This window comes from Lissotriton vulgaris, chromosome 1_1 (assembly GCF_964263255.1).
Source record: "Lissotriton vulgaris chromosome 1_1, aLisVul1.2, whole genome shotgun sequence".
In the NCBI taxonomy this organism is placed as follows: Eukaryota; Metazoa; Chordata; class Amphibia; order Caudata; family Salamandridae; genus Lissotriton; species Lissotriton vulgaris.
In genome coordinates, this window is record NC_141685.1 from 247,559,640 (window position 1) to 247,583,255 (window position 23,616).

The 23,616-nt window shown below is 50.6% G+C and overlaps 2 non-coding genes across 2 annotated transcripts; both read left to right on the forward strand.

The window, feature by feature from the left end:
- Positions 1-1,885: 1,885 nt before the first annotated feature.
- Positions 1,886-1,957, forward strand: TRNAE-UUC (transfer RNA glutamic acid (anticodon UUC)). The gene has a single exon. It is a non-coding gene; the product is annotated as a tRNA-Glu (tRNA).
- Positions 1,958-2,697: 740 nt separating this feature from the next.
- TRNAQ-CUG (transfer RNA glutamine (anticodon CUG)) lies at positions 2,698-2,769 on the forward strand. The gene has a single exon. It is a non-coding gene; the product is annotated as a tRNA-Gln (tRNA).
- The last annotated feature ends 20,847 nt before the right edge of the window (positions 2,770-23,616 follow it).

A 23,616-nucleotide genomic window follows, 5' to 3' on the forward strand; every position in this document is an offset into this window, starting at 1 on the left:
TAAATAAAAAAGAAACATTATTTTGTCTTTGCATTATTATTTACAAACAACATAAATGTTACTATGCAAATCTAGTTTAACAAAATTACAACAAATGCACTCATTCTATGTTCTATAGCAGAGTGGAGCTTCAGAGTGGAGCTTCAGAGTGGAGCTTCAGAGTGGAGCTTCAGAGTGCAGAATGTTAAAAGCAATGCCAATAGCTCTAACTTTATCAAAGGCAAAACCATTGCATTGTAAATGCTTGTTTGTTTCTGGTCTTTGGTGTTGATAAAGGTAATTCAGTCACTGGGGGTCGCCAACGTCAGCGAGTCCCTGTCTGTGAAACACACTCAGACCCCAGGGGGCTCCAGGGGTTGGTTTTACTTAAAGTTCAGGGGCTGGTCCTTGTAATCGGATCTGTTTAACACCAGAAGGAGACTAGAGGGAGGTCCCCTCTGACCCATCAGAGATCTTATATGTTGTGGGTGTAACAAAGGTGATAATAGGAGGAGACTGGGTTGAAATGCTGAGCCATTGTTGTCATCCCTTTGCCCCTCGGCAGCCTCGTCTCAACGTCAGTACCACCTGCTCTATGAAAGCGGTCTGCCAGGAATCCAGTCTGAGGGGTCAGAGGGCAATCAGAGGTTACTGGACCATAGTTGTATCAACGAGGGGTGTTTGCTTGCGGTGCCCTCTGTACTCTGGGCCCCCAAACTAGGGACCAGGCCCCCCTTTTAACACCTGACTCAGAATAACAAGGCAGAGCAGCCGAAAGCTTACTGGGGACCCACATTTATGAAAGAAACACATAGGGAAAAGAAGCTGCACCCTGACCCTATCAGTGCACACTTTTACATCCGGTGTAAACATAGGTACATATTTTGATTTATAACTTGTTTACATCTGACATGAATACATTCGGAAATATTTGAACTTCTGAGTGTTTACTTGCCCTCCCATTACAGTCGTTTCTTATCCTACCCGATTTTTAAAAAAGTTTTTCCATTTGGGTCTTTTAAATTGACATGATGTCAGAAAGGGACAACACTGAAGAAAATGCCTACAAATGTGTGTTTATTGCTTTTGACCCCAGATGTTTACTTTTGTAAAAACACTGTTCCTATTGTGAAGCGCTCGGACACCTTTGGGTAAAGTCCGCGCTATATAAAAATGCATAAATAAACACCGCAGAGGCTCCTCCCCCGCTCTCCCAGAATGCTGTGCGAGATTATTCGGGGTCTGCCCCTGTCAAGGCTGTTGATGTCCCATTGCTGCTCCAGGGCCCTGTGGCCTGTGAGTGCTGTGGTGGTGCTGCCCCCTGGCGGTCACTCTGAGCATTTGAAGATACCTGGGAAAAAGCCAGGTGCACCTGATCTGGCCCTCCCTCCTCTGTGTGAACCAATCCAGTGTCAGGACTGGGGTCGGTGCTGATTGTAGAGGGTGAGGGGGTGTAACAGGAGCCCACTTGGGGGAGCCTGGGGCCTGTGAGAGGTGCAGGGGGCAGTGGGTGGATCAAGGAAGCAGCTGGACGGTAACTGGAGATGGGTCTGTGGGGCCCTCAGCCCGGTGAAGAGACACAGGAGTGAAGGGGGGTCCTGGGGAGAGGGGCGTGGCTTTGTCTGGCTCCAGTGGGGGGCAGTAGGAGGCAGTATGGGGGCTGCTGCTGTCCTCTGATCCTGGGCTCAGTGTCTGGAGAAGGTCCAGGGTTGTAAATAATGAGACATGAGCAGGTTGTTGCACAAATCATGACCCCTCATTCCTTCTGGTTTGTCAGGAGTGGGGTGTCTGTGACCACATTAATGGTCAGACCCTAAGGGTGGCAGTGTGACTTGAAGAATACAGATGGGAGTCTGACAGGACAGACACCTCTCACAGAAACAGAGCTGTGTACCGTGAAAGCACCTCCCATATGGTCTAGCGGTTAGGATTCCTGGTTTTCACCCAGGCGGCCCGGGTTCGACTCCCGGTATGGGAAGTACCGTTTTTGCTGTTGCAACATTATAAAAAGTATTTTATTTCATCCAAACCCATATGTCTCTGGAAGTCTTAATAACTCTCGCGTCCTTCTCTTCGCTGCCATCAGTCTAAAGCTCTTTCTGTTTACCCCGACCACTCGGCTCCTGTTCCCCCCCCCAGCCCTTGCTGCACAGCTGCTGTAGTATTAAAGAACTGGAGGGAAAAAGCTACAGATCGATACTATGAAGGGTTATTCGATGTTTGCATTTTATCACACAACAAAGAGTACAGGTTATATAAATTGCGCGTGGCATAAAACGAAGGCACCCGTTTCCTGGGCTCTCACTGTGTGAAATGCTCGTTTCTTTCCTGCTCCGCCCGTGCTATGAAAGAGGCGCTTTAGAGTCTGTGTTGTGACATTAATAACCCGCTGTGTTGATTTATAGGCGATGAGGATTTAGGAAGTTCCTGTTTCCTCTCCTCTGTGGGGCAGCTCCTGTGTGCGCCGTTTCTCGGCACTACACCAACTTTAAGAGTAAGTTAAAGCGCTGCCCCAATGGACAGTTTAAAGCATCAATGTGTCATTTTCCATCTGTTTGGTAAAAAAAAGGTTGTGTGTGTCCTGTTTAAGGATTTAATGGTGAAATAGACTTTTTTTAGTTGGATGTTTAACCATACACTATTGACCAATAGAAAGTCAGCAACTGACCGACACGGCATCCTTCCATGATTTGAAAGTGACGTGAGGAATGAGCAGGCGGTTCCATGGTGTAATGGTTAGCACTCTGGACTCTGGATCCAGCGATCCGAGTTCAAATCTCGGTGGGACCCGTGGATTTTGTTATTTGCTTCCAATTATTCTAGGTCTTAAACAGTGAAGCATCTTATAATGTTGTCGTTTCGTCCCCTTACACAGCACGCAACTCAGGAGTATGCACAAGAGATTTATTGCAATTCAGCAAGAAGCCTGCAAGACATAGAGCGCCGAGCGTTTAGGTTACATGCGCTCCGGTCGCCAACTGCCGTTTCTCTTTCGCGCTCTTCTCTTATAACGCCCCCCGCGCATACGCGCTTGTTCCGCTCTCGTCTGGGACGTGGCGCGTCATCGCGTAGCGTCCACAGACTAGAGCGCAACACCACATATCTCTTTATTATTATTATTAAACAGAATATTTTGAAAGCAGTCCAAAGTCTATGCTCCTTTCATCTCAAAGTCTTTATATCTCGCCGGCAGCTTTACTCTTCTACCAGAGCGGGTGTTTCTTACCATCGTGTCTCCTCCTGCTCCGCTCTCACCACCCATCTCGGCAACCTCCTCGATTCCCTCTCTCTGTCCGCTTGCGGCAGAGGCGTCCTGACCCTGCTCAGTGTTTGCCGTGGGAGTGTCTTTTACTTCATATTCTCCTGGATTCCCATGTGCTCCGCTCGCACACACCTCCAGTGTTGGTAATTCTTCTCCTTCATCAATAGGCACTTCTCCTTCCTCCGCCTTGGGCCACCTCACAATTTTGTTGATTTTCGCCATGCGGTCTTGGGACCACACCTTCCCATCGCTTAGGAGGGCAGCCCTTCCTCGCACTTCTTTGACCAGTAGCGGCCTGCTATACTTGCTCTCTCCTTTCTTTTGCATGGTCGGTAGCTTGACACGGACCCATTCTCCTTCTTCCAGTACCGTCTCCTTGGTGTTGCGTCGTCTGTTGTACTGGTCGGCATATATCTTTTGGGCCTTCTCTAGGTTATGCAGTATCACTGCCGGGGACCACTTGCTGGTTATGGTCTTTTCCCTCCACACCACGTTGTCTCTTGTGAACGGGTGTCGGCCCGCAACACTTGGAATGGACTGTATCCTACCACCGTGGGGGTGATCCTATACGCCCACAGCATGCTCTGTACCTCACGTTCCCAGTCCTTTCCTTGTGAGATTGCAGCCTGGATGGAGCCCATCAATACGCGGTTAAACCGCTCGACCTGGCCGTTGCAAGCGGGGTGGTAGATGGCTGTGTGTCTCGACTCTATCCCGTTCCTTTTCATGAACCGTGACCATTTTTCAGACACAAACTGCGGTCCGTTGTCGCTTAGTATGGACTTGGGTATTCCTTCTCTCAGAAACAAAGATGTCAAGAACCTCAGCACTGTCTCAGTGTCCATGGACTCTTGTATGTCGACTTCCGGCCATTTGGAATATTTGTCGATGACCACACATAGGAACTTATTCACCCCCCGGTGGTCTAACACCGGGCCCAGGATGTCTATGGCTAGGTTCTCCCAAGGGTTGAGTGGGTTCTCGAATTTTCCTAGCGCCGGTCTGAGGGGCTTGAGTATCTTGTCTGCCCCTTGGCACTGTTCGCACTCTCTCACTTGTCTTTCTATTTGGGCATCCATGCCCGGCCACCAATACATTAGCTTCACTTTTGCTTTTGTCTTCACTATGCCCAGGTGCCCTTCATGCAGCATCTGCAGTAGTGTGGGAATCAAGCCCTCGGGGGGAACCACCCTCTCACCCCTGTACAGGAAGACTCCTGAGTCGCTCAACGACAGTTCTTCTCTCATTTCGTAGAACCTCCGAATGCCTGCAGTGAGTCTCTTTTTGTCCGGCCAACCTGCGGTAAGGTAACGCTTCACTTCCGTTTTTTCTGCATCTAGTGCATACGCGGCAGTCCATTCTTGCCTGCTGATGGCCGTTTCAACATCCTCCAGGCTCGCCACCATTTCTTCCTCTTCAGGACTGTCTTCCTTGGCGTCCTCCATAGCTGAGGCCCTGCTAAGGTAGTCCGCCACCTTGTTTTGGGTGCCTGGCAAATACTCGACGTCATACGTGTAATCCAATAATTTGAGTGTCATCTTTGCTATGCGTGGGGTTGCTGTATCATGCCCCGAGGACGTTAGGACTTTGACCAACGGTTTGTGATCTGTCTGGAGCTTGAACCTGGTGCCCCATATGAACTGTCGGAACTTGCCCATAGCCCAGGTGGCCGCCAGCATTTCCTTTTCTATGACGCTGTACCTTTGTTCCGTCGGGGTGAGAGCACGAGAGGCAAAGCTGATGGTTTCTTTGGACCCGTCATCCCTTTCCTGTGCTAACACAGCTCCTAGTCCCTTGTCGCTTGCATCTGTCGTCAGTACCGATTTCCCGGAGGGAACGTATCCTTGCAAGGGAATGGCTTCGCTGATGCAGGTCTTCACTGTCTCAAATTCACTCTGTGCTTCGTGGTCCCACTGGAATTTTGACTTGTCCCTGATGAGTTGACGCATTCTGTGTGTTTTGGTGGCAAAGTGTCTCACAAACTTACTATAGTACTCGGCCATCCCGAGGAAGGACCGCACTTCCTCCTTGGTCGTCGGGGCTTTGGCTTCTCTGATGGCCCTCACGTTCTGCTCTTTGGGAGAGATGCCATGCGTGCCGATTTCATGTCCCAGGTATGTGACGGACTTCCTTCCAATCTTGCGCTTGCTCCATTCTGCCGTGAGGCCTTTGTCACGTAAGATCTCCAGGACCTGGGTCAGTTTCGTGTCATGATCATCCTTGGTGACTCCCATTACCAGTATGTCGTCTTGGAAATATTGTACTCCTCGTATTTCCTTGAACAACCGATGCATCAACTTTTGAAACACCGCCGCCGCCGATGCCAGCCCAAAGGGCATTCGTCGAAATTGGTAGCATCCAAACGGCGTGATGAAGGCGGTGTATTTTCTACTCGAGGGATGCAGGTCTATCTGGTGGTATGCCGACGTGAGGTCGATGGTTGAGAAATGGCTGATTCCTTTGGTCTTCGTTAGCATCTCCTCCATCCTGGGCAGGGGAAACTTTTCTATGACGAGACATTTGTTGAGTTCGCGGAGGTCCACGCAGAGACGGACCTTTCCGTTGGGTTTCTTGGCAACCACTAGGGGAGACAACCACTCTGCACTGTCCACCGGTTCTATGATCCCTTGTTTTTCCAGTTTCTGAAGTTCTAGTTGTACGGCTTCACTGGTGGACATGGGAATGTTTCTGACCTTATGGATCACAGGTGTCGCCCCTTCTTTGAGAACAATCCTATGGACAAACTTGTCTAGTTTTCCCACTGTTCCTCCGAAGACTTTAGGGAAGTTAGATTTCCAGTCGTCACTCTTGGGAATAGGCCATTCGTCTGTTAGGAGGATCTGCTCTTTACCCCCTGGGTTGAGTACGATACCCAAATCGCCGGCGTCTCTCCACCCTAGGACCGACGGGCCCTTCTCGGCTATGTACAATGTACATGTGGCGGATCTCCCTCTGAACTCGAATTTGAAGTTCCTGCAGCCCACCAGGGGAATGGCATTTTCCGTGAATGAAACAGCTCTGATGTCCGGCGGCCAGAGTTCCTGCCCCACCACGGGCACGAAGTCTTCTTCCCATATGGATCTCTGTATTATCGTCCAAGGGGATCCCGAATCAACTGCCACGTGGACCTTGACACCTCCGATGAGCATGTCCGTGCGGGGTTTGTCCCTGCGTTTTCCCGCTACATCAAGGACTTGGCCTTCAATGCACAGTACCATTTCGTCTTCTTCTTGGGCTTCCTCCTCGCTCAATTCCGTCGTCGCTGGTTCGACGCACTTGACGGTGGACTTGTTGCCCTTCCTGCGGCACACTTTCTCAAAATGGCCGACTAGGCCGCAGAACGCGCATCTGGCGCGAAAGGCTGGACATCGTTTATCTTGGGCTGAGTGCGCGGTGCTGCCGCACCTGTAACACGAGAATTTCTTGTCTCCAGTTGTGCGAACAGGTTGTTTGCCCGGCCACTTGGCTTCACGTTTCTGATCCCCGTTCGTGTACCGTTGTTTGATGGTCGCCGGGGCTTCGTCGATTTTGTTGACCATTTGCTTGGGAGCACTATCACGTTTGGCCGCATCAGCACACCTTTTTGACATTTCCGCCTTCTTCACCATGGCTATTACTTCTTTGAGTGACGTCTCGTTTTGTGCCCACAGTTTGTCTTGTACCGATCTGTTGGAGGTGTGCATGACTATCTGGTCTTTTATATACTCGTCTTGCCGTGTTCCGTAATCACATGTTATGGCCAGGCGACGTAGAGCAGCCACGTAGTCATCTATGGGTTCCCCGGGTTCTTGCTTCCTCTGCTGGAAATTGTAGCGATCTATGGAGACACATACTGCTGGGCGGAAGTGGTTGTTCAGGTCGTCGAGCGCGTTTTTGAAAACGTCCGTTTCTGTTGCCCCTCTTTCTTTGGGCACGATGTTTTTGAACACTCGCACCCCTTCCGGACCCAGGTTATGGAGCAAGAGTCTCCTTCTCCTTGCGGGTGTGTACGCTTCTCCATTTTCGTCTTCCAACGCTTCTACGTAGTTCTCAAAATACTCCCTCCAATCTTCCCACTTCATCTGGGGTTCCCCTGGTCTGGGTAGGAATGGAATGGGAGCCATTAACGCTGAGGCTTGGTTCGCCATCTTGGCTTCACCTCTGGGAGCTTCTGTTCGGGCCCTGAGGTCGCGGGATGCGTTGGAGGACTCTGCTCTTGTTGCAGTGTCGCCTTGGCTTCTGGGGCTGCCTGGGGTATTATCCACCACCTCTTGTGAAGGATCGGTGGTTTGCGCCCCCTCCTCTGGCTTATTGTTGTCGCTTTTAGCTGCCAGCTTGCTGGGTTAGTGGCTTGTTGCCCCTGGGTTGCACTGACTTGCGTCCCGCTGGTGTTGCAACGGCTGTCGCTAGTTCAAGGGCGCTGCTGCCACGCTCTATGCCTGTGCTTCCTGGCTGCTCCTTTGGCGGTTCTTCGGCCCCGGACGGAGATGATTCCGGGCTTAGCGTTTGCGATGGCTGTGTTGAGACGGTGGGTGGATCCCAGCCTCGTCGCCAATATAATGTTGTTGTTTCGTCCCCTTACACAGCACGCAACCCAGGAGTATGCACAAGAGATTTATTGCAATTCAGCAAGAAGCCTGCAAGACATAGAGCGCCGAGCGTTTAGGTTACATGCGCTCCAGTCGCCAACTGCCGCTTCTCTTTCGCGCTCTTCTCTTATAACGCCCCCCGCGCATACGCGCTTGTTCCGCTCTCGTCTGGGACGTGGCGCGTCATCGCGTAGCGTCCACAGACTAGAGCGCAACACCACACATCTGTATCCCTAATATACCCCCTCCCTTCCTGTTTTTTTATTCTCCTGATCTCTGCTGATATCCATACATTATTTTTAGGCGGTGCTGGGCAACACAGGTGTTTTATCAATCCTGTGCCTGTGTGGACACCTTTCTCCTGTAGCTGCACAACAGTCACATGCACAGTGTGGATCTGACTCCAGCGCCCTTCACACCGGATAATTTACAAAGAGACACACAGACGGGACGGCAGGGTGTAAATGAAAGGCTTAAATAAAGCGTGAACGGATACAAATAAGAAATGCTTTTTGTTTTATTTCTGCACTTTATGAAGGGTGATGACAATTCCACCAAAACTGTTGGGCAAAAATGTGAAATATAATCTGTTCGTCGCGTAAAGTGCTCTAATAGCAGTGGGCCGAGTTTACACTAACAGCAAAAACAAAACAAGCATTTGCATAGTCAATAGATCTCGCCATTGGGACCTTATAAGTCACCAAGGATATTGTGTTGCATAACTAAATACTTATAAGGTCCCAAAAGCGAGACCTATTGGCTATGCCAACGCTTGTATAAGACTTGTGCCCTTACAGTACCTGTAGATTGAAGTCGTGGTGAGGCACCGTGACTTGAGACCCATGCACCTGTTAAAGGCACCCAGCGCCTGCTCTCCCCATGACAGGACACGGGCCACTCACCTCCATACACACACCAGGGGAGCAGGTGTCTCCACTCACCTCCATACACACAACAGGGGAGCAGGTGTCTCCACTCACATCCATACACACAACAGGGGAGCACCTGTCTCGACTCACCTCCATACACACACCAGGAGAGCAGGTGTCTCCACTCACCTCCATACACACAGCAGGGGAGCAGGTGTCTCCACTCACCTCCATACACACAACAGGGGCACACGTGTCTACACTCACCTCCATGCACACAACAGGGGAGCACGTGTCTCCACTCACATCCATACACACAACAGGGGAGCACCTGTCTCGACTCACCTCAATACACACACCAGGAGAGCAGGTGTCTCCACTCACCTCCATACACACAACAGGGGCGCACGTGTCTCCACTCACCTCCATACACACACCAGGGGAGCAGGTGTCTCCACTCACCTCCATACACACAACAGGGGCACAGGTGTCTACACTCACCACCATACACACAACAGGGGAGCACGTGTCTCCACTCACATCCATACACACAACAGGGGAGCACCTGTCTCGACTCACCTCCATACACACACCAGGAGAGCAGGTGTCTCCACTCACCTCCATACACACAACACGGGCGCACTGGCCTACACTCACCTCCATACACACAACAGGGTAGCGCATGTCTCCACTCACCTCCATAAACACAACAGGGGCACACTTGTCTACACTCACCTCCATAAACACAACAGGGTAGCGCGTGTCTCCACTCACCTCCATAAACACAACATGGGAGTAGTGTCTCGACTCACATCCATACACACAACAGGGGAGCATGTGTCTCGACTCACCTCCATACAATCAATCAATCAATCAATCACATAATTTGTATAGCCCACTGCTCACCTGGATGGGTCTCAAGGCGCTGGGGGGGAGTGGTCTCAAGGCTCTGGGGGGGAGGTGTCCGTCACTGCTCGAAGAGCCAGGTCTTGAGTTGCTTCCTGAAGGAGAGATGGTCCCGGGTCAGCCGTAGGTGGATGGGGAGGAAGTTCCATGTCTTGGCCGCCAGGTAGGAGAAGGATCTTCCTCCGGCAGTGGCTCTGCGAATGCGTGGTACGGCGGCAAGGGCGAGGCTGGTAGACCTTAGCTGGCGGGTGGGCGTGTAGAAAGTCAGGCGGTTGTTGAGGTACTTGGGGCCCAGGTCGTGGAGAGCCTTTTGTGCGTGGGTGAGGAGTCTGAACGTGATCCTCTTGCTGACAGGGAGCCAGTGCAGGTCTCTCAGGTGGACGGAGATGTGGTTGTGTCCGGGGATGTCCAGGAGGAGTCGTGCGGAGGCGTTCTGTATGCGCAGGAGTCTTTTCTGTAGTTTGGCTGTGGTTCCCGTGTAGAGGGTGTTCCCGTAGTCCAGACGGCTGGTGACGAGTACCTGGGTGACCGTCTTCCTGGTTTCGGTGGGGATCCATCGGAAGATCTTGCGGAGAATGCGCAGGGTGTTGAAGCATGATTATGAAATGGCATTGACTTGTCTGGTCATCGAGAGGGAGGAGTCCAGGATGAAGCCCAGGTTATGTGCGTGGTCCGTTGGCTTGGGAGTGGTGCCCAGGGCAGGGGGCCACCAGGAGTCGTCCCAGGCGGTGGGCGATGATCCCAGGATGAGGACTTCCGTCTTGTCTGAGTTCAGTTTCAGGCGGCTGTTCTTCATCCACTCGGCGACGTCTTTCATCCCTTCGTGTAGGCTGGCTCTGGCGGTGGCGGGGTCGTTGGTGAGGGAGAGGATCAGCTGGGTGTTGTCGGCGGAGGAGATGATGTTGAGGTTGTGTTGGCGTGCGATGGCTGCCTGAGGGCTCATGTAGACATTGAAGAGGGTTGGGCTGAGTGATGATCCTTGTGGTACGTCACAGATGACTTCGGCGGCCTTGGATCTGAACGGGGGGAGACGGACTCTCTGGGTTCTTCCGGCGAGGAACGAGATGATCCACTCCAGTGCCTTCTCTTGGATTCCGATGTCGCTGAGGCGCTGTACTAGGGTCCGGTGGCAGACAGTGTCGAACGCTGCAGAGAGGTCCAGGAGAATGTGGGCCGCTGTTTCCCTGTTGTCGAGCAGGGATCTGATGTCATCGGTGGCTGCGATCAGGGCGGTCTCGGTGCTGTGGTTGGCTCGGAAACTGGACTGCGAGGGGTCGAGGGATCCGTTCATCTTGAGGAAGGCGGCGAGCTGTCTGTTGACGGTCTTCTCAATGACTTTGGTAGGAAATGGGGCAGAAGTTCTTGAGGTCGGTGGGGTCCGCTGTCGGTTTCTTCAGGAGGGCGCTGAGCTCGGCATGCTTCCAGCTTTCCGGGAAGGTGGCGGTGTTGAAGAAGATATTGATGATGTCCCGGAGTTGGGGTGCGATGATGGAGCCGGCCTTGTTGAAGACGTGGTTGGGCAGGGGTCGGTTGGGGATCCGGAGTGGATGGTGTTCATCGTGCGGGTGGTGTCTTCGGTGCTGACCGGGGTCCAAGCGTAGAGGGTGGTGGTGGGGGGCGCTGTTTTGGTATTTGGGTGCGTGGTAGGTGCACCGAAGCTGTTGTGTATGTCGGCGATCTTGCGGTGGAAGAAGGAGGCGAGTGAGTCGCAGAGGTCTTGCGAGGGGGTGATGTTGTTGTCTCCAGCGCTGGGGTTGGAGAACTCTTAGACGATGCTGAAGAGTTCCTTGCTGTTGTGTGTGTTGTTGTCCAGTCGTTCTTTGAGTGTTGTTCTTTTGGTGGTGCGGATCAGCTGGTGGTGTTTGCGGGTGGCGTTCTTGAGGGCAGTCATGTTTTCTGTGGTCTGGTCGTGGCGACAGGCTTTCTCGAGGGTGCGGCAGTTCTCCTTGAGTTTTTGAGTTCGTCGGTGAACCAGGAGGCTTTCTTGCTGCCGGGTCTTCAGTGGTGCGAGGTCATCTGCGCAGTTGGTGAGCCACTGTGTGAAGATGCTGGCTGCTTCGTTGGGGTCCGTTGTGCTGGTGGGAGGGTTCTGGCTGAGGGATGTGGTGAGCTGGTCGGCGGTGATCTTGCTCCAGCTCCTTCGGCGGGCCTGATGTGGGTGGTGGTGGTGGGTCGTGGTTCTTCTGAAGCTGAAGTGGACGCAGCTGTGATCAGTCCAGTGTAGTCCGGTGGAGTGGCTGAAGGAGATGTGCTTACTGGAGGAGAAGACAGGGTCAAGCGTGTGGCCGGCGTAGTGGGTGGGGGTGGTCACAAGTTGCTTGTGTCCGAGGGTGGCGAGGTTGCCCAGGAGGGTGGTGGTGTTGCTGTCGTTGTTGTTCTCCAGGTGGAAGTTGAGGTCCCCTAGGAAGATGTATTCAGCGGAGGGGAGGGCGTGCGGGCTGATGAAGTCTGCGATGTCTTTGCTGAATTTTGTACGTGGTTACAGGGGTCTGTAGATGAGAGTGTCTCTGAGGGTGGTCTTGGGGTCGGTGTGTATCTGGAATTGGAGGTGTTCGGCGGCGGTGAAGGTGTCGTCGGAGTTGGTCGTGATGCGGATGGTGTTCCTGTGGACGATGGCAATGCCTTCTCCGGTCTGGTTGACGCGATCCCTCCGGGTGATCTTGCAGCCTTCCGGGATGGGTATGGTGATGTCGGGGGCTGAGGTGGCGTTTATCTATGTTTCTGTGAGGAAGGCGACGTCTGGTGATGTTGTGTCGAGCAGGTTCCAGAGTTCGAGGGCGTGTCTGTGGACGGAGCGGGTGTTGAGCAGGATGCACTTGAGGTGGTTGTTGCTGGTGTCTGGCTTGGCGGGTGCGGTGCAGGTCCGGAGGCAGGTGAACTTGCAGGCTTGGCAGGTGAAGGGTCCGTGGGTGCGTTTCGGGGGGGCTCGGTAGCAGGCGGGGTTACTGTTGGGTTTGAGTGCGTTGAGGGTGCCGGCGTCGTAAGTCCGTCGTGTGGGCTGGCATCTTCGGGGGCCAGGGGTCTTGGCGCTGGGTGCGGTCCAGGCGTGGACGGGCGTAGATGGGCTAGCCTTTGGCGCGCCAGCGGCACGCCCGCTGCACGCGGCCGGGCAGCGGTTGCCTTAAGAGGGGAGGAGGGGTCAGCTGGGAGGCGGGAGGGTATGAGCCAATGGGAGCAGGGGGGTGGGGCCGCACGGGAGGCAGCGGCGGGAAAGACGGGAGAGAGAAGAAAGAAGCAGTCACTTAGTCAAGTTCAAGTTCAAGTTAAAAATTTGTATAGCGCACTACTCACCCAGAGGGTCTCAAGGCGCTTGAGGGAGGGGAGGTACTTTACTTATCGAACATCCAAGTTTTTAGTTGTTTTCTGAAGGAGAGGTGGTTCTGTGTAAGGCGGAGGTGGATGGGGAGAGAATTCCAGGTCTTGGCCGCTAAGTATGAGAAGGATCTTCCCCCCATGGTGGATCTTTGGATGCGGGGTATTGCGGCGAGAGCTTGATTGTACGATCGTAGTTGGCGGGTAGAGGTGTAAAAGGACACACGCGTGTTGAGGTATTCGGGTACTAGGTCGTAGAGGGCTTTGTGTGCGTGGGTGAGGAGACGGAACGTTATTCTCTTGTTGACGGGGAGCCAGTGGAATTCTTTCAGGTGACCGGAAATGTGAGCTTGGCGGGGGATGTCTAGGATGAGTCTGGCTGATGCGTTTTGGATGTGTTGGAGGTTTTACTGTGTTTTGGCTGTGGTTCCGGCGTAAAGGGTGTTTCCGTAGTCCAGTCGGCTTGTGACCAGTGCATGGGTGACCATCTTTCTTGTTTCGGTGGGGATCCAACTAAAGATTTTTTTGAGTATACGTAGGATGTTGAAGGATGATGATGAGACGGCGTTGACTTGTCTGGTCATAGAGAGGGAGGAGTCCAGGATGAAGCCCAGGTTACGTGTGTGATCCGTTGGTATGGGTGCGTTTCCCAGGGCCGGTGGCCACCATGAGTCGTCCCATGCGGAGGGGGATGATCCTAAGATGAGGACTTCTGTTTTGTCTGAGTTCAGTTCAAGGCGGCTCTTTTTCATCCATTCGGCTACTTCTTTCATCCCTTTGTGTAGGTTGTTTTTGGCGGTGTTTGGGTCTTTGGTGAGGGAGAGGATCAGCTGGGTGTCGTCTGCGTAGGAGATGATGTTGAGGTTGTGTTGGCGCGAAATGGAAGCGAGGGGACTCATGTATACGTTGAAGAGGGTGGGACTGAGTGATGATCCTTGTGGTACCCGCAGATGACTTCAGTGGCCTCTGATTTGAAAGGGGGGAGGCGGACTCTCTGGGTTCTTCCGTCGAGGAACGAGATGATCCAGTCCAATGCTTTTCCTTGTATTCGGACGTTGCTAAGGCGTGGTATGAGGGTGCTATGACAGACTGTGTCAAAGGCTGCGGAGAGGTCAAGTAGGATGAGAGCAGCTGTTTCTCCGTTGTCCAGTAGAGTTTGAATGTCATCAGTTGCTGCGATGAGGGCGGTCTCGGTGCTGTGTTTGGCTCGGAAGCCGGACTGTGAGGGGTCGAGGGATTTGTTGGATTTGAGGAAGGCGGCGAGCTGACTGTTGACGGCTTTCTCATTGACTTTGGCAGGGAATGGGAGGAGCGAAATGGGGCGGTAGTTCTTAAGTTCAGAGGGGTCTGCTGTGGGTTTCTTCAGGAGGGCGTTGAGTTTGGCATTTGTTCCAGCTTTCCGGGAAGGTAGCGGAGTTGAGGGAGCAGTTGATGATGTCTCAGAGGTGGGGTGCGATAATGGAGTCTGCTTTGTTGAAAATGTGGTGGGGGCATGAGTCGGTCGGCGATCCGGAGTGGATGGAGTTCATCAAGCAGATGGTGTCTTCAGTGGTGATTGGGTTCCAGGCGCAAAGGTTGTTAGAGGGGGTTTTTGGTTCGGAGGAGGATGGGGTGGATAGGTCACCAAAGCTGTTATGTATGTTGGCGATTTTGTTGTGGAAGAACGAAGCTAGAGAGTCGCGGAGGTCTTGGGAGGGAGTGATGTCGTTGGTGCCGGCGGTGGGGTTGGTGAACTCTTTGACGATGTTGAATAGTTCCTTGTTGTTGTGGGCGTTGTTGTCGAGTCGATCCTTAATTGCTAATTTGTTGGTGGATCGGATCAGTTGGTGGTGTTTGCGGGTGGCGTCCTTGAAGGTAGCTAGGTTGTCAGTAGTTGGGTATTTTCGCCGGTACACAGACAAAATATCGATTTTTAAATATCGATATACAAAAATATCGAAGTTTAAATATCGATGGGACAAAATATCGAAGGTAAGTAATATCGACAGTCTTAATATCGATATTAGTATGATATCAGTAATATCGAAGTTGTAAATATCGATGTCAATAATATCGAAACTAATAACTTCGATGTTACTAATATCAATTTTTAAATAAATTTAGTGTATATTATATTGTATTTATTATGTTTTATTATTTATTTTTAATGTAATTTAATTAAATATTGTCTTTTACTACTGTAGCGGGTTGTGGGTTTATAGGGGAATAGGGTGGGAAGTAATTTAATTATGTTAAATTAATTATTAATTAGTAGGAATTATTAATTAATTAATTGAGAAATAATTTTTAATTATTTTTAATTAATTTATTAATTGATAAATATGTTCTGCAGCGGGTTATGGGTTTATAGGGGAATAGGGTGGGAAGTAATTTAATAATAATTAATTAATTGATATATGTTTGTACATATTTTAATTAATAATTAATTGGTAAATAATTTCTAATAATTAGTTAATTAATTAATATTAATTATTTACATTAATTATAGTAAATTTTTCTATATATAATTTATTGTTATTCTTAATTAATTGGGAAAAATAATATTAATTATTAAATTAAATTAATTACAGCAAATGTGCTAATATATTTACTTTATTGTTATTGTTAATTAATAATTAATTGGTAATTAAATAATATTAATTAATTTTGGGTAAAGGAGTATTTTTAGGGTTCAGGGTCAGTTTTCAGTTTTTGGGTAAAGGAGTATTTTTAGGGTTCAGGGTCAGTTTTCAGTTCATGGGTAAAGGGGTATTTTTAGGGTTCAGGGCCAGTTTTCAGGTTTTGGGTAAAGGGGTATTTTTAGGGTTCTGGGTCAGTTTTCAGTTCATGGGTAAAGGGGTATTTTTAGGGTTCAGGGTCAGTTTTCAGTTTTTGGGTAAAGGGGTATTTTTAGGGTTTAGGGTCAGTTTTCAGTTTTTGGGTAAAGGGGTATTTTTAGGGTTCTGGGTCAGTTTTCAGTTCATGGGTAAAGGGGTATTTTTAGGGTTCAGGGTCAGTTTTCAGTTTTTGGGTAAAGGGGTATTTTTAGGGTTTAGGGTCAGTTTTCAGTTTTTGGGTAAAGGGGTATTTTTAGGGTTCATGGTCAGTTTTCAGTTTTTGGGTAAAGGGGTATTTTTAGGGATAAGGGTCAGTTTTCAGTTTTTGGGTAAAGGGGTATTTTTAGGTTTCAGGGTAAGTTTTGGTTTTTTGGGGTACAGGGATATTTTTAGGGTTCAGGGTCAGTTTTGGGTTTTTGGGGTACAGGCGTACAGGGTAAAAACAAAAAAATATTACATTAAATCAAATAAATTACATGAAAAAAATTAAAATTACATTCAATTATTAAGTGTTTTATTTATTTTAAATTTATATGTATTAGTTTTAATTTTGTTTTAATATTTTTATTTAATATTTGTAAAATGATATGTATTTTAAAGTTATTTTTACATTATTATTAATACATTTAAAAAAACGATATTTTTGATTCCGATATTTTTGTATTACGATATTATTTTTTCGATATTTTTGTACTTATCTTAATGAAGATAGGATTCCGATATTTTTGCTGTCGATATTTTTGCTCCGATATTTTTGCATGTCGATATTTTGTCTGTCGATATTATGTCAGACATTCGCCAGGTTTTCCCGAGGGTGCAACACATCTTCTTGGATTTCTTAAGGTCATCATTGAACCAGGGGGCTTTTTTGCTGCTTTGCTTGATTTGACGGTTTTTCAAGGGTGCAAATTCGTCAGCGCTGTGGGTGATCCATTGTGTGAGATCGGTGGCTGCTAGGTTTGGGTCCGATGATTTGGCAGGAGGGTTTTGGTGAAGTGATGTGAGGAGCTGGTCGGTGGTGATTTTGTTCCAGTTTCTGCAGGGGATTGGTTGTGGGTGGTTGTGTGTCGTCGTCTTTTTGTAGTAGAAGTGAACGCAGCTGTGGTCCGTCCAATGGAGAGCTGTGGTGTGGTTGAAGGAGATGTGCTTGCTGGAGGTGAAGATTGGGTCGAGCGTGTGCCGGGCATAGATGGTGGGGGTGTCAACAAGTTGTTTGAGGCCGAGATTGGCGAGGTTGTCCAGAAGGGTGTTGGTGTTGCTGTCGTTGTTCTTTTCCAGGTGGAAGTTGAGGTCTCCCAGTAGAATGTAGTCCTCGGAGGGGAGGGCGTGTGGGCTGATGAAGTCAGTGATGTCTTCGCTGAATTGTGTGCGGGGTCCAGGTGGTCTGTAGATGAGGGTGCCTCTGAGTGTGGTCTTGGGGTAGGTGTGGATCTGGAAGTGAAGGTGTTTGGTGGTTGCGAGGTTATCGTCAGAACTGGTCGTGATGCCAAAGTCACTCGTTCATACAGGGTACAAAAAGAAAGGGGGGCCGGGCAGGCACACTCACGCTGTCAGATTGGGGTTAGAGAACGAGAAGGGGGGCGGCGGGCGCACACGGGGCACAGAGCCCGGTCGGCGAAGCGCACAGTCGGGAGACGCCCTGAACTGGCGGGATACAGCAATCAGCCAGGCGGAGCTGGGGCGGTGGAGAAGTGACCTACCCAAGGGTCAAGGGTCACTCACCAGGAGAGCAGGTGTCTCCACTCACCTCCATACACACAACAGAGGAGCAGGTGTCTCCACTCTCCTCCATACACACACCAGGGGAGCAGGTGTGTCCACTCACCTCCATAAACACAACAGGGGAGCAGGTGTCTCCACTCACCTCCATGCACACACCAGGGGAGCAGGTGTCTCCACTCACCTCCATACACACACCAGGGGAGCAGGTGTCTCGGGGGTTCGGGAGGAGACGTCTTGTCCCCCATCATTTAACAGAGGTGGGCAGCAGCTGCAGTCCCTGGGGGCCAGGGGCCTGCAGGAACTGCCCTTACTGTGGGTTCATGCAATCCATCAGCTTGCAGGGCCCACAGTGGTCCAGCTCTAACCTCTGGCAGTGTCCAGTGTCCTCGCTGCGGCACCTTCTGATTATTTGGAAGATAACTCAGTTGGTGACAGCACAGGCCCCGCAACCTCCGGCTTTGACTCCATGCGAAGCCCATACCAGTCCCCATAAACTTTTCTCCTCTTTACACACTACGTTTAACATGACCAAATGAACCATTTTCCAAACACCGACGCTTGGTTTAGGAAATGTAACTTATAAAATGACACGAAGCTTTATATTTTAATAATAGCAACTAAATGAGCACTTAATCACATAACACTCTCTGAAAAATCAATAAATGCAATTAAATGAGTAAAAGGCATAACGCTGGAGAATGCGGGCATCGATCCCGCTACCTCTCGCATGCTAAGCGAGCGCTCTACCATCTTAGCTAATTCCCCTTCCTGATAGTGTACGATGGGTAGCGGCATTGATATGCGCTTCTCCACGCCTGTTCATTTTCATCTTCAACCACATTTTCTTTCCTAAAATTAGCCTCTAGACAGAGGTTTGCTCTGTGATTCCCAGTTGCTCAATCTGTTGCCATTGAAGCGTCTGACGCAGCTCGTGCATGTCGTGTGCTCGTGCATGGCGTGTGCTCGTGCATGGCGTGTGATCGTAAATGGTTTCAATGTAGACACCAGCCCCATGCACCAGTTACGTCATAGGAGTTTGGCATTAATCAAACCGACTCTGTTGTGCCCAGTGCTTTAAATGGAAAAAAATAAGTGCAGGTACTCACCAAAAGGAGCAGTGGGCGGAGTTTAGGGAGGTGCTACGGTGCAAAAAGGGGCGGGGTTAGCTTTTTGACTTTGCCATGGTTGTATGCACTAAATCTGCATGCATATGTTAGAAAGTCGGATATGTATGTCTATTATTTATCTCACTAATAACTATATAAATGACACTTAGTAATAAGTGTTTATTACTACCCAAAAAAGCCTTTTTTAGCATCCTTAAAATAAGAAAAATTGAGGAAAAAACAGCAAGGTTCTAAATATGTGCCTTCTTGTTTGCAGGCAGGTCCTTGCTGCAGGTTCATAACTCACTGAGCTACATTACAAAGATGTTAACATTTGACCTGCAGGTTACACACGGCTCTATGCATCAAAAGTGTGGTGAGCGCTCTAGTCTATGAGCGTGTACGCGATGACGCGTCACGCCATAGACTGGAGCGGCAGGCGCGCGCATGCGCAGCAAGGCAAAAGGAGAAGGCGCGAACGGGGGAAAACGGCAGTTGGCGACCGGAGCTTGAGATAGTTAGACGCTCGGCGCCCTAGCTCTGCATACTTTGAAATAAGTACAATAAATCATTATTGCACCTACTCTGGCTCAGTGTGTGAGTGTGGGGGAAAGAACAGACATTACATTGGCGACGAGGCTGGCACCACGAACACCACCAGGCATAGAGGACAGGAGCAAGCAACCTCCTACAGCTCCACACCAGCCAGCAAGGCAGGACAGCAATAAGAAAGAGCAAAGGGCGTGGCAGCAGCGCAGCAGCACAGAATCAGCCAGAACACCAACCTTACAATCCAGGTTAGTGCTGCCCAAGGAACAAGGAGCCTACAGCCAGCAACCTGGCAACCAAGGGCACCACCCCCAAGCTAGAGGAAGGGGGGCAGACAGATCAACCCACGCAGGGTGCGAGGGACAATACCCCAGGTAGTCCCAGGGGCCAAGGCGACACGGCATGGAGTGCAGGAGCATCCGGTGAGCCTGCCCAACATAGAGCCCAGGAGGGAGAACCCAGAGGTGAAGTCAGAATGGCAAATCAAGCTTCAGCCCTGATGGCACCCGTTCCATTCCTGCCCAGACCGGGAGAGCCGCAGTTAAAATGGGAGGACTGGAAAGAATACTTTCTGAATTACATTGAGGCTCTTGAAGATGAGAGTGAAGGGGAATACACCCCGGCAAGACGAAAGAGACTGTTGCTCCACAATTTAGGCCCGGAAGGGGTGAGGGTGTTCAAGAACCTAGTACCCAAGGAGAGGGGTGCAACGGAGACAGATGTCTTCAAGAATGCACTGGACGACTTGGACAGCCATTACCGCCCAGCAGTTTGCGTCTCCATAGACCGCTACAATTTTCAGCAGAGAAAACAAGAGGCGGGTGAATCCATTGACGACTATGTGGCGGCTCTCCGACGCCTGGCCATCACGTGTCAGTATGGTGTTCTCCAAGATGAATACATAAAAGACCAGATCGTGATGCATACCACCAGCAGAGCCGTCCAGGACAAACTATGGGCGCTGAACGAGACGTCCCTCAAGGAAGTGGTGGCGATGGTCAAGAAGGCAGAAATGTCTAAACAAGGCGCCGACGCAGCAAAAAGGGAAAGCATGCCGAGGTAAATGATCAACAAGATTGATGAGGCACCACAGTCCAGTAAGCCCAAAAGCATGTATGGAGACCAGAGGAAAGACACAAGATGGACGGGAAAACAAACGGTCCGCCCCAGCCCTGGCAGTAAGTTTGCATGTTACAGGTGTGGCAGCACGGCGCATGCGGCTCAGGACAAACGATGTCCCGCGTTCCGAGCCAGGTGCTCGTTCTGTGGCCTGACCGGCCATTTTGAAAAGGTGTGTCGGAAGAAAGGGACAAAGTCCACCGTCAAGTGCGTCGAATCAGCCACCGCGGACTTGAGTGAAGAGGAAGATCTAGACGCGGGCGATTGGGTGCTGTGCATTGAGGACCAGGTGCTGGAGGTGGCAGGGAAGCGAAGAGACAAGCCCCGCACGGACATGCTCATAGGGGGAGTGAAGGTACACGTGGCTGTCGATTCAGGATCTCCCTGGACCATCGTACAAAGATCCATATGGGAAGAAGACTTCGCACCAGTGGTGGGGCCAGACCTAATGCCTCCGGACATCAAACCCATCTCGTATACCGAGAATGCCATCCCCCTGGTGGGGTGCCGAGACCTTGCGTTCGAATTCAGAGGGAGGTCGGCCGTGTGCACCCTGTATGTGGCGGAGAAGGGCCCATCGGTTCTGGGATGGAGAGACGCCGGGGATCTCGGTATCATACTCAACCCAGGAGGGAAAGAACAAATATTATTAACGGACGAGTGGCCCCTCACTAAAGACGAAGACTGGAGATCGGCATACCCCAAAGTCTTTGAAGGCACAGTTGGCAAACTGGACAAGTTTGTACACAAAATGGTCCTCAAGGAGGGAGCAGTACCAGTAGTGCATAAGGTCCGGAACATACCCATATCTACAAGCGGAGCAGTACAACAGGAACTACTGAGGCTGGCGGAGCAAGGCATCATAGAGCCGGTGGACAGTGCGGAGTGGCTATCGCCCTTGGTGGTGGTCAAGAAACCCAATGGTAAAGTCCGTCTCTGTGTGGACCTTCGTGAGCTCAACAAAAACCTCATTGTGGAGAGATTTCCACTTCCCAGAATCGAGGAGATGCTGGCGAGAACAAAAGGAGTCACCCACTTCTCCACCATAGATCTCACGTCAGCGTACCACCAAATAGAGTTGCATACGTCGAGTAGGAAGTACACATCCTTCATTACGCCCTTTGGGTGCTACCAATTCCGGAGGATGCCCTTTGGTTTGGCATCCGCTGCGGCCGTATTTCAGAAGCTGATGCATAGGCTGTTCAAGGACATTTCAGGGGTGCAGTACTTCCAAGACGACATCCTGGTGATGGGCTCCAGCAAGGAAGATCACGACAAGAAGCTGCATAGAGTCCTAGGAGTGCTGCAAGGCAAGGGTTTAACGGCAGAATGGAGCAAATGTAGAATTGGAACTCATTCAGTGACATACTTAGGGCACGAAATTGGGACACATGGCATCTCACCGAAGGAACAGAATGTGAAAGCAATCAGGAATGCCAAAGCTCCATGTACTAAGGAGGAAGTGCGGTCATTCCTCGGAATGGCCGAGTATTATAGCAAGTTTGTGAGACACTTTGCCACCAGAACATACAGAATGAGGCAACTGATCAGAGACAAGGCAAAGTTTGATTGGGACGCAGAAGCACAATCTGAATTTGACACGATAAAGGATTGCATCAGCCAAGCTGTCCCACTACAAGGGTACGTCCCCAATGGCAAGACCATTGTGACAACGGATGCGAGCGACAAGGGCTTAGGGGCGGTCTTGGCACAGGAAAGGGAAGACGGATCCACGGAAACGATCAGCTTTGCGTCACGAGCGCTATCCCAGACGGAACAAAGGTACAGCGTCATTGAAAAGGAGATGCTGGCGGTCACTTGGGCCATGAACAAGTTTCGGCAGTTTATTTGGGGGACAAGATTCAAGCTTCAAACAGATCACAAGCCACTTATAAAAGTCTTGACGTCTTCGGGCCATGATACCGCGACCCCAAGAATCGCAAAAATGACTTTAAAACTACTAGATTACACCTATGACGTGGAGTATCTTCCGGGAACGCAAAACAAGGTGGCGGACTACCTCAGCCGGGCTGCAGCTATGGAGGATGCGCCGGAGGAGGCCCCGGACAGGGAGGAGATGGTGGCCAGCATGGAGGACCATGAGATGACGATTAGTTGTCAGGAATGGGCGGCCGCCTATGAACTGGATGTGGAAAAGGTGGAGGTAAAAAGACACCTCACATCGGGCTGGCCGGATAAAAAGAAGCTCACAGAAGGAGTGCGGAGGTTCTATGAGATGAGAGAGGAACTGTCTCTAAGTGATTCGGGAATTTTCTTGTACAGAGGTGAAAGGGTTGTGCCCCCAGAAACACTGATACCCAAGTTGTTGAAGCAACTGCATGAAGGACATTTGGGCATTGTAAAGACCAAAGCACGAGTCAAGCAGATGTATTGGTGGCCAGGCATGGATGCCCACATAGAAAGACAAGTGAGGGAGTGCGGGCAGTGCCAAGGAGCGGACAAGGTGCTACGACCACTCAGACCAGCATTGGGAAAGTTTGACACCCCGCAAAGCCCCTGGGAGAACGTGGCCATAGACATACTGGGGCCCGTCCTGGACAGTAGAGGAGTGAACAAATACATATGCGTGGTGATAGACAAGTATTCGAAATGGCCTGAAGTAGACATACAAGAGTCCATGGATACGGACACGATATTGAAATTTCTGACGTCAGTGTTTTTACGAGAGGGTATACCCAAATCTATTCTCAGCGACAATGGACCGCAATTTGTGTCGGACAAGTGGGTGCGATTTATGAAGAGGAACGGGATCGAGGCAAAACACACAGCAGTCTATCATCCTGCATGCAACGGCCAGGTGGAGCGGTTCAATCGAGTGCTAATGGGCTCCATACAGGCAGCCATATCACAAGGAAAGGACTGGGAGGCTGAAGTAATGAGTATGCTGTGGGCCTACCGGATCACCCCCACAGTAGTGGGGTACAGTCCGTTCCAAGTGCTAAGAGGACGTCATCCGTTCACCCGGGACAATGTAGTGTGGAGGGAGAAGACCATCACCAGCAAGTGGTCCCCAGCGGTGGTGCAGCACAACCTGGAGAAGGCCCAGAAGATCTATGCTGCACACTATGACAAGCGACGCAACACAAAGGAAACCGAGCTGGAAGAGGGGGAATGGGTCAGGGTCAAACTCCCTACCATACAAAAGAAAGGTGAAAGCAAGTTTAGCCAGCCCTTACAGGTCAGAGAAGTACGAGGCAGGGCGGCTCTCCTCAGCGACGGCAAGGTGTGGTCCCAAGACCGCATGGCCAGAGTCAACAAAATAATAGTGTGGCCCAAGTCCGAGGAGGAAGAGATACGGGTGGACTTCCAAGAAGCAAGACCCCAACCGGGGCACAGTGCAGTAGACCTGTGGGAAGGTGCAGGAGAGGACAATGAGGTGGATGCTCC